This window comes from Cherax quadricarinatus, chromosome 42, assembly GCF_038502225.1.
Source record: "Cherax quadricarinatus isolate ZL_2023a chromosome 42, ASM3850222v1, whole genome shotgun sequence".
Lineage (NCBI taxonomy): Eukaryota > Metazoa > Arthropoda > Malacostraca > Decapoda > Parastacidae > Cherax > Cherax quadricarinatus.
This window is the reverse complement of record NC_091333.1, coordinates 9,993,095-10,003,094: the sequence shown is the minus strand read 5'-3', so window position 1 is coordinate 10,003,094 and position 10,000 is coordinate 9,993,095. Positions and strand designations below refer to the sequence as shown.

At 40.3% G+C, this 10,000-nt stretch overlaps 1 protein-coding gene across 4 annotated transcripts in view; it reads right to left on the bottom strand.

Moving 5' to 3' along the window:
* The window catches only part of LOC128695634 (uncharacterized), a 556,361-nt gene that overhangs the window by 545,124 nt on the left and 1,237 nt on the right, over nucleotides 1-10,000 (bottom strand). The window lies entirely within an intron of this gene.

Here is a 10,000-nt window from a genome sequence, read left to right as displayed (position 1 = left end):
TTTAAGGTCGGCTGCTTAAGGAATATGGGTTTGGTGGTAACAGTGTTTTGTTCGGCTGGAAAAAAGGTCTCTTGAGACGGTTCTCTGTCAGGCGTCGACCCATTTATGGAGGAACAAAGGCCACAATACCCTGGCTAGAATACTTCACCGGAAACACTCAAATTTTTAAGTGGAAACTTTAGAGGACGTTTTGGTCCGCCCTAGACCATTAAGTCGTTTTCATACCACAGATATGGAGAGGAAACGCTTCACTCGGTCTCAAAATTCCTATCCAAACTGTTTTGGTCTCTATTGCGGACCGCAATAAAGAGGTTGACGTTTCGGCTTGCCGCGTTCGAATCCCTGTCACATCTTTCGGAAGTGTGAGACCTCTTTTCTATAGTTACTATCTGTCTTTCTCTCTCTCTCTCTCTCTCTCTCTCTCTCTCTCTCTCTCTCTATATATATATATATATATATATATATATATATATATATATATATATATATATATATATATATATATCCCTAGATGTAAATAATACATCTCTGGTGGAGGCTGCCTTTCTCCCATGAGCTGACTACTACTCGGTGGGTTCTGGCAGGTCTCAGATACTTCTTAGAATTTCATTACATTTGATACGAATGGTCTCCCTTACATTAAAAATATGAAATTAGCAGTAACCTTAGATTTGGTAATGATAACTTAAATAGTTGATGCTGATAGTAGTATTAGTAGAAATAGCAGCAGCAGTATAGTAATAGTAGTAGTAGTAGTAGTAGTAGTAGTAGTAGTAGTAGTAGTAGTAGTAGTAGTAGTAGTAGTAGTAGTAGTCAATAGGGAGAACAACAGTAGATACACAACAGTAGATTTTGTAGGATAAACTATTTCCTACAACAAAATTTTTTATTCATGTTTACCATAGTTCATGGTGTTATATCCATCCTCTTCCCTACCTGGAGTTGAGGCAGAAGAATTTGAGAGTAGGAAGAGAGCGTTCTGTTTTACTATATTCCAATTATATAAAAAATAGTCTCTTCTGTATATCACTACCAGTGACAAGTGCTAATTTACCCCAGTAAATAGAGGAGGTAAAGATTGAAAGATCTTTAATCTGATTTTAATATATACTCTCATGTGCCCTGTAGCTACTGGATCAGAGTCTACTATTATAGATTCCTAGCCTATTTGTGCCACTTGTTTTTCACGTCTGTAAAGATACCACGAGATGCTGACACTAATACGTAATTCATTCCGTAGTCCATTGTTACTCCCGTTGACATTTTGTCATGGAATGTGTAGTCTTGTAAACAGGTTTCTCTCTCACTTTCGCCTACGAAATACGTAATAGTCCTTAATCTAGACTGTGTATACTCCACAGCCCTCTGTTATCTGCCTTTCCCATGTACTCTCTCCTCCCTTGCCTCACTGCTACTCCACATACTGCCTCCACCCCTCACTGGGTCTTATACACCACTCCTGAAATTAACCAATCTCTTACCCGGTTATCAAGTGACCTTCCTGGCTGACGCACGCAAGACCTGCTTTTGGCTAGTTCATCCATTAGCTCTTGAAGTAAGTCCTGAGGATAACCCTGTATGTGGAACAATCTTACAATTCTGTATAGCGATAATCTTTTTTTTTAATTGGGAAAAAGCTTAACTCCTGTAAGAGAGTTGATTTGATTAAAAAATATGGCAATTTACGTGTTTATAATATAACACCAGGTCTGCTATTTACATGCGTACTGTGGCTTAAATTTCAAATATGTTACAAAACGCCTCAAACAGCTCTGAAGCTAAAAATAATTAATAGGTTAACGGGTTGTCCTTTATCTAAGACGACCCGCGTCAGGGGGCACTTGTTTCCTGACGAACAAAATACCACCACCAGGTCCTTAGGATTTTTATCTGCCCCCGAGCGCACTGAGCTCAATAACAATGCAAGTTGTTTATATACTGAGTGCCTGAAAATAACAAAATTTATATTATATTTTGTAGAAATACGTAAATAATGGTCTCATTACGACAACGCTTCACTCTGTGTAAAGCTTTACCAACTTATGATTTGTAAAAGCTCAATACAGTGTTGCCCCACTGGAACCCTATCCTGCAACTTGAGTTTTTTCAAGGTGTGGTGGCTCACTGGTATGGTATCCCTGATGGTGTTACACAGGACTGCGGTTCGAATCCCAGTTGTATGTTTTATTTGCCTCTTCAAATCAAGCAACTGTTAAGGTTGACTCTGATGGAACTTGGTCACGGCATGTCAGAAAAGAGTAATGTCACTGTTGCTGTTATTTTCTCTGTGTGTGAATGGAACAGAGGGATATTACAGCTATTGTTCACGGCAATAATTAGTTAAGAGTGAGAGGGGGAGGAAAGGGCGGTGGTCAGTCGTCAGGTATTTCCAGTCTATGATGTTTCGTGTGTTCGTTAGGTACATACACACGAAATAAACACACACACACACGTTCCATCTCACCACCTTCCCACAATAGCCGCACTTCCACTCGTTTTTACTCACTTTTTCCAATCCTTCCTGCTCCTTCTCTACCATCTCCACTCCTATTTTTTCTCCCTTCCTGAAGGTCTCTCTAGCTTCCTCCCACACACGTTCTTTAGCAAAGCAGACACGTTCTTCTCCCATTTGCCACACCTTTGCCACTCTCGCCACATCCATCTTTTTTCTCTTCCACAATTCCTCTCTCCATCGTTATAGACTACAAAAACATTCGACTGAAGAAATTCTAGGAACGCTAATTAATAGGCAGGCCCGGGAGCTGATAGTCAACTCTTGCAACCGTAAATAGATGAGTATACATTGGTGATTCTTAAATGCGAGAAAAATAGGTTGAGTACAGATGGGCTGAAAACAAATATGTGAATATAAATATGAATACAAATAGGTGAGAATATATAGGTGAGTGCCACGAGACCAATTCACAAAATAGAAGTACAAGCAGGTGTAACAAAAGAAGTACAAACAGGGGAGAGAGAAGTACAGGAAGAGACGGCAGAAGTACAAACAGTGGTAACAGAAATGCACGCACGGGTGAGAGAAGTACATGAAGGGGTGACATTAGAAATATAAGGAAGGGGTTACAGGAGAAGTATAAGGAAATGGTTACAAGAGAAGTATAAGGAAGGGGTTAAAGAGAAGTAAAAGGAAGGCGTTACATTAGAAGTAAATGGAAGGGGTTACAGGAAAACACTTCAAGATTTTGTGGAATATTCGAAGAACAAAAAAACTATCCCCAAGGGAAACGAAATATTACACTGAGCATAAGCAACAGCGATTCCTCTGAGACTTACACTCCTGATATATGCAAATGACCTAACAGAGAGAAGAGGCTCCTGCAACTGTTTCTTGATACTGTCAAGATGCTGAAAAAATTAAACAACATATAAGAGAGATTAATTTCAGCGTGACGTAAACAAACTGTGGCAGCGGTCTAGTGTATGGCTGCTAGAGTTCACTCGGTACTGGTCCATCTTGCGCATGGTGAAGCTCAGCCTAAACTAGAGCAAAATTATGAAGAAAGAAGCTGGTGATTAGCATCCAAGACAGACTACAAACTAGTGTGAAGAAACTCGTGATAGTGAACAAAGAATAAGACCTTCCAGGGATGTCGCACCAAATCTCTCTCTCTGTCTGTCTGTCTCTCTCTCTCTCTCTCTCTGTCTGTCTGTCTGTCTGTCTCTCTCTCTCTCTCTCTCTCTCTCTCTCTCTCTCTCTCTCTCTCTCTCTCTCTCTCTCTCTCTCTCTCTCTCTCTCTGGAGGCGCACGTTCAATACAAACTATCATGGCTTGCAAACTGGAAAACTTTCTCCAGAGATTCTGATCGATTGTTTGTTAAGAAGCGGGACCAAGAGCTGAATCTCGACCCCTATCCCTTCGCATAAGGACAACTCTCTTATTCTCGATCCAACTCTCTTATTCTCGATCCTCTTATTCTCATCCAACTCGAGCCGACAGTGCCTTTCATACCTGCGCGATCTGATTGGCAGTGCTGAGTCTAGAATTTATTTGGTAGGCAATGCTGTATCTAGCGTTTGTTTGGTAGGCAATGCTGCATCTGGCGTTTGTTTGGTAGACAATGCTGCTGCTGGATGTTGCTTACTTAAACCTTTTCTGGTGGTGAGGTGTAATGGTTGTGAGAGAGTTTTGGTGGAAGGTTTGACCCACCTCCCAACACTGCAAACACTGAGCCTCTTGTTTCTTCAGCAAGTAGGGCGAGCTCACTCTATCTTTTGCAGTACTTGTTACTTTTATCCCCGAGGGAAAGGTAGCTCTTCCTTCCCCTCACTCCCACACCCTCCACTTGCTCTCACATCCTCCACTCACTCCTACTCTCTCCACTAGCTTTCAACCCCTCCACTTAATCCCACACACAGAGTATTCTGTTCTATCCTTGGTTCGTACACATAGATAATACACTATAGTTCTTAATCTATATAGAGGCAGATGCTTCTTCTTATCAGGTAACCTAAGTGTGGATTTCCAAGTCTTCTGCTAGGCTGTCTTACACGAAATTCCTCCATTCACATTCACAACCTTCCTTCATCCCCACACATCCACTCACTCCAGCATCCTCCATTCATTTCTACACTTTCCTCTCGTCAAGACCCCTTACTTCTACACCCTCAAATTCTCCCCCATTTATATCAATTACATTCAAGCGTACATACTTAATTTTCACGTTTCTTGAAACCTGGTGGGCAGTTCTCCACCCACTCGCCACTTGTCCTCTCCTCCCTAATCCTCACATCAACCCACAACTCTCTTCCACAGATCTCCAACACACTATCTCCACATCTCTTCACCCTACCTTCACATCTCTCTACCTCCTCCACAACCCCACCGCCGCACCTCCCCCATTACATTATCGACACATATAATCAACACCCAACTTATTAATTGCTGATAAAGGTTTAGTCCTCATTAAAATCATTGACCCATAAATGTGCTGGCTGATTATTTTACCATGATCATTTTTCTTGTATTGCGTAGTCGTTGTGTGTCTTTATTGTGTTTGTTTTAGTTATGTTCTTGTCTTTTGTGTATTTTTATTGTGCTTGTTTTAGTTATGTTCTTGTCTTTTGTGTATTTTTATTGTGCTTGTTTTAGTTATGTTCTTGTCTTTTGTGTATTTTTATTGTGCTTGTTTTAGTTATGTTCTTGTCTTTTGTGTATTTTTATTGTGCTTGTTATCATTGTGTGTTTTATTGTGCTTGTCGTGTGTGCTTTATTGTGCTTGTTATCATTGTGTGTTTTATTGTGCTTGTTGTCGTTGTGTTTTATTGTACTTGTCGTTGTTTGTCCTTTTTGAGTTTGTTGCGTGTCTTTTTGTGTTTGTTGTTGCGTGTTCTTTTTTTGTGTTTGTTGTTGTAGTGTGTTTTACTGTATTCCTTGTTGTTGTTTTAGTTATTGATTATTGATGTAGTTGTGGATTTTACTATGTTTAGTGTCATTGTTTTTTACTCTGTTAAGATTGCGTTTTTTTTCTGTGTTTGACGCCCTCATGTGTGTAATTACTTGTGTTTATTTTGTCGGTGTGTGTTTTACTGCATATGATTGACATCGTTGTGCATTTTACTGAGGAATTTGTTGTCAGTGTTTTCGATGTTTGTCGCCTCAGTAAAACAAAGTTATCGATGTTTGTCGCCTCAGTAAAACAAAGTTATCGATGTTTGTCGCCTCAGTAAAACAGCGTTATCGATGTTTGTCGCCTCAGTAAAACAGCGTTATCGATGTTTGTCGCCTCAGTCAAACAACGTTATCGATGTTTGTCGCCTCAGTAAAACAGCGTTATCGATGTTTGTCGCCTCAGGAAAACAACGTTATCGATGTTTGTCGCCTCAGTAAAACAACGTTATCGATGTTTGTCGCCTCAGTAAAACAACGTTATCGATGTTTGTCGCCTCAGTAAAACAGCGTTATCGATGTTTGTCGCCTCAGTAAAACAGCGTTATCGATGTTTGTCGCCTCAGTAAAACAACGTTATCGATGTTTGTCGCCTCAGTAAAACAACGTTATCGATGTTTGTCGCCTCAGTAAAACAACGTTATCGATGTTTGTCGCCTCAGTAAAACAGCGTTATCGATGTTTGTCACCTCAGTAAAACAACGTTATCGATGTTTGTCGCCTCAGTAAAACAGCGTTATCGATGTTTGTCGCCTCAGTAAAACAGCGTTATCGATGTTTGTCACCTCAGTAAAACAACGTTATCGATGTTTGTCGCCTCAGTAAAACAACGTTATCGATGTTTGTCACCTCAGTAAAACAACGTTATCGATGTTTGTCGCCTCAGTAAAACACACGGCATCACATACTGCTTGTTTTATCAACAATAATAAAATATTCAATAATAATAAACGATAAGCAATTTTTAGTGCGTGAGTTTCTGTCGTCTAGCGTCTTATTCTTGATTTGTCGTAGTTGTATGCTCTGTTTTTCTGTGTATTTTGTTGTATGGTTCTGTTACTAACAGACTCCTCAAACCCTGAAACACAAGTCCTTGTTAATTAGGAATTACAAGCTTGTCACTCGCCTTATGATTCTGGTTTAACAGCAACGGCACGACATGTCATGGAAGACAGAATTCCCTTCCTAGGCTTAGTTTGTGGTTATCGCTTGTGAGAAATCTTAGTTCAATCCTTGTTCATTGTAACTTGTTAGACTACCCAAAGAATAGTGGTAGCAGTCGTGTTATTATTATTAGTAGTAGTAGTACTAGTAGTGGCAGTAGTAGCAGTAGTAGTAGTAGTAGTAGTAGTAGTAGTATCATTAGTAGTATAGTAAAATTATCAACAATAGTTGAAGATACTATATTACTATTATTATTATTATTATTATTATTATTATTATTATTATTATTATTATTATTATTATTATTATTATTATTATTATACGTAGTAGTAGTAGTAGCCCAGTAAACTCTTCATTCATATAATTCTAGACGAAATTGGCACAGGAAATTTTTTACAGGAAACAATGTCTGAGAATCTATAGATAAACCCCTCTCACAGCTATGCTCCACACCAGCCAATAACACTGGCCCCTCGCACCACCTTCCTGCATCATTTGCACCTTTCTCACCTTTGTCATCATAAGCATTTTTCACAGTCTTCCAGTATCATTAGCACTTCTCACCACCATCAAGTATCATTTGCGTCTCTCCAGATGTTTGTGCATCTCTCTCTCTCTCTCTCTCTCTCTCTCTCTCTCTCTCTCTCTCTCTCTCTCTCTCTCTCTCTCTCTCTCTCTCTCTCTCATCATCTTCAAACACTACAATTTGTTTGAAGAGCGTCACAGAAGACGGAAATGAAGACAAATACATAACTTTCATCCCGGTAAGTATTTTTTTTTGTGGGGGGCAAGGGGAAGGAAGAGGGGCAATGTTTCGCTCTACCGAGAGCTTTACTGGGACAACTTTCGCTCTGCAGACAGCTTTCTGGTGACTTGAAAACTCTCAGTTCGGCAAGAACCGTGTGTGAATTGAACTGCGACCACAGAAGTGCCAGCCCAGCACGCTAACTTCTGCACCACCAGCATTAAGAATAAATATTACCAGCGGGAACTTGAATTTAGTCCATTGCATGAAGCAGGAGTCTCTGTTACCCTAACATGTTCAGTTCTTTACATAGCTGACAAATGTCAACTCTGGCACCTGTTGATGAGGCCCTGGTTGATCAGGCCCTGATCCACCGGGAGGCCTGGCCAAAGACCGGGCCGCGGGGGAGTTGACCCCCGGAACACCCGCCAGGTGGACTCCAGGTTCCGATTTTTTTTTTTTACCCTCGCAGCTCGGCCAGGCTGTTTATTGACAAATGAGACACTTGTGCAATATTTAGGTATCTATATTCACATTTTCTGTTTATTGCCTGTTCAACCTGGCTGTTGCTGTTAGTGGTCCGCTGGCTCACATATCCCTCGCTATCAGCTATAAGGTAACACTAGTTTTTTTTTTTTTTACATATATTACCAATGTCAACTCACGTAAACAAAAATGGATTTTTTATTTATTTATTTTTTAAGCTAACACTATGAAGGAGATATACTAGGAATAAGGTAGAATGAGCTATTTATATTTATAAGATATTATCCCCTCTATAATATAATAAGATATTAAAAGGACCCCAATGGAAATAGGTCACTTTGTCTGACTTTTTTTGGGGGGTTATACTGGGTTCTGTACACATATGTTGTTATGTATGATAATCTATGTAACTGTAATTGTGTATACCTGAATAAACTAACTTATAACTGGATCATACGTTTCTCTCACTACATAAATAAATTTATATTGTACTAGAGTGTGAATTTTCTGTTTGTCTTAACACCAACACAACAGATCATACACATCCTTCACAGCAGAGTCCAACACCACAGATCTTTGCTCCAAATGACGTAATGTCAACAATAGGGAAGAAAAGACACGCATTGCGCAACAAGCCTCTCACAACGTTTCTCACAACGTTTCTCACTCTGTAGAACTTTATCGAGCCATGATTTAATAACGATCTACAGAGCGAAACGTTGTCCTAGTAAAAAGATTGTTTCGTAAAGCGTGATTTGTCTTCCCTACAAACCCTACGGGGCCCCAGACAAGATAAGTCTCTATCACTCTAACTACACATGACGGAGTCGGGAATTAAGTCTAACAGCTCTGTCAACATCATTTTCCTTTCGTTTTCTCTCTTCACGACCTAAAGTAGGGTAATAACCTGGAGGTCGCGGCGGGTGAGGATCATTACGACCCATTGGGGTTATACAGCACCTGAGGAGAGAAGGAGGGGAGATAATCGGGTTTGACCCAAGGAACGGAGCATGGTACCTACAAAACCTTGACTCAAGAGCACTTCACTAGCATCAAGGTGCCCCTTCCTTCTCCCTTATTGAAGGCTGCATGATTGGGAGCTTGTGTGCAACATGCAACGGATTGTGTAATAGCCAGTCACCTCCTACTCATCTCACTAATTAGGCAATTACCCAATTACAACCCAAAATATTTAGGGATGTCCACGAGGGCTTATTGAGTTCTCATACATACTTTTTATGCTACAGGGAGCTGCAAGAATGGAGAAGGGGAAGAAATGGGGAAGTTCAGAGCCCAGGAAAAGCGTTGTAGGGACACTGAAAGCGATAGGTAAGCAAAGTTAAGAGGCCTGACCACTCTGGAAGTGTTTTAAGAGTGTTTCTGGTCATAAAGTGATGAGTGGTGTGCATACGCTTTGAATTGTGGAATAATTAAAGTCAAAGTAACGTGCCTGGAACAATTCACAGTCACAATACCGTGACTGAAATAATTCACAGTCACAATACCGTGGTTGGAACAATTCGCAATCAGAATACCGTGGCTGGAAAAATTCAGTCACATTACCGTGGCTGGAACAATTCACAGTCACAGCATCGTAGCTGGAACAATTAAAAAACCCACGATACCGTGGCTGGAACAATTCACAGTCACAGTACCGTGGCTGGAACAATTCATAGTCACAATACCATAGCTGGAACAGTTCACAATCACAGTACCGTAACTGGAACAATTAAATAAACCCACGATACCGTAGCTGGAACAATTCACAAATACCTTGGCTAGAACAATTCACGTATAACTCGTACTTAGCACAAGATACTTTATACTTAGTTCCGGTCCGTTCTGAATCATTATCAAATCACAGCTGAATAATGGTCTCAGATGGAACAATACATCGTTCAAGGCTTCCTTTCCAGCGTGTGTGTTGTTGGAGAAAAGTTATCTATACAGTATTTAATTACTAATATTACTATGTAGTTCATACCCCATCATTGTTAAATCCGCGTGAATCATACAGCAGGGTAAAGGCTTGATTCTCCGTCCGATAACTGCATCCCGATGCCTGATCAATCAGGCTGTTAGTAATTGCCTCGATAGTACTGTTCACCGGTTCAAAACATTTCATTTAATATATTCAAGGGGAGCAGCTAAACCCGTAAGGGTTATACCTGGGAACGGGAGGCAATCAGGTTTGATCT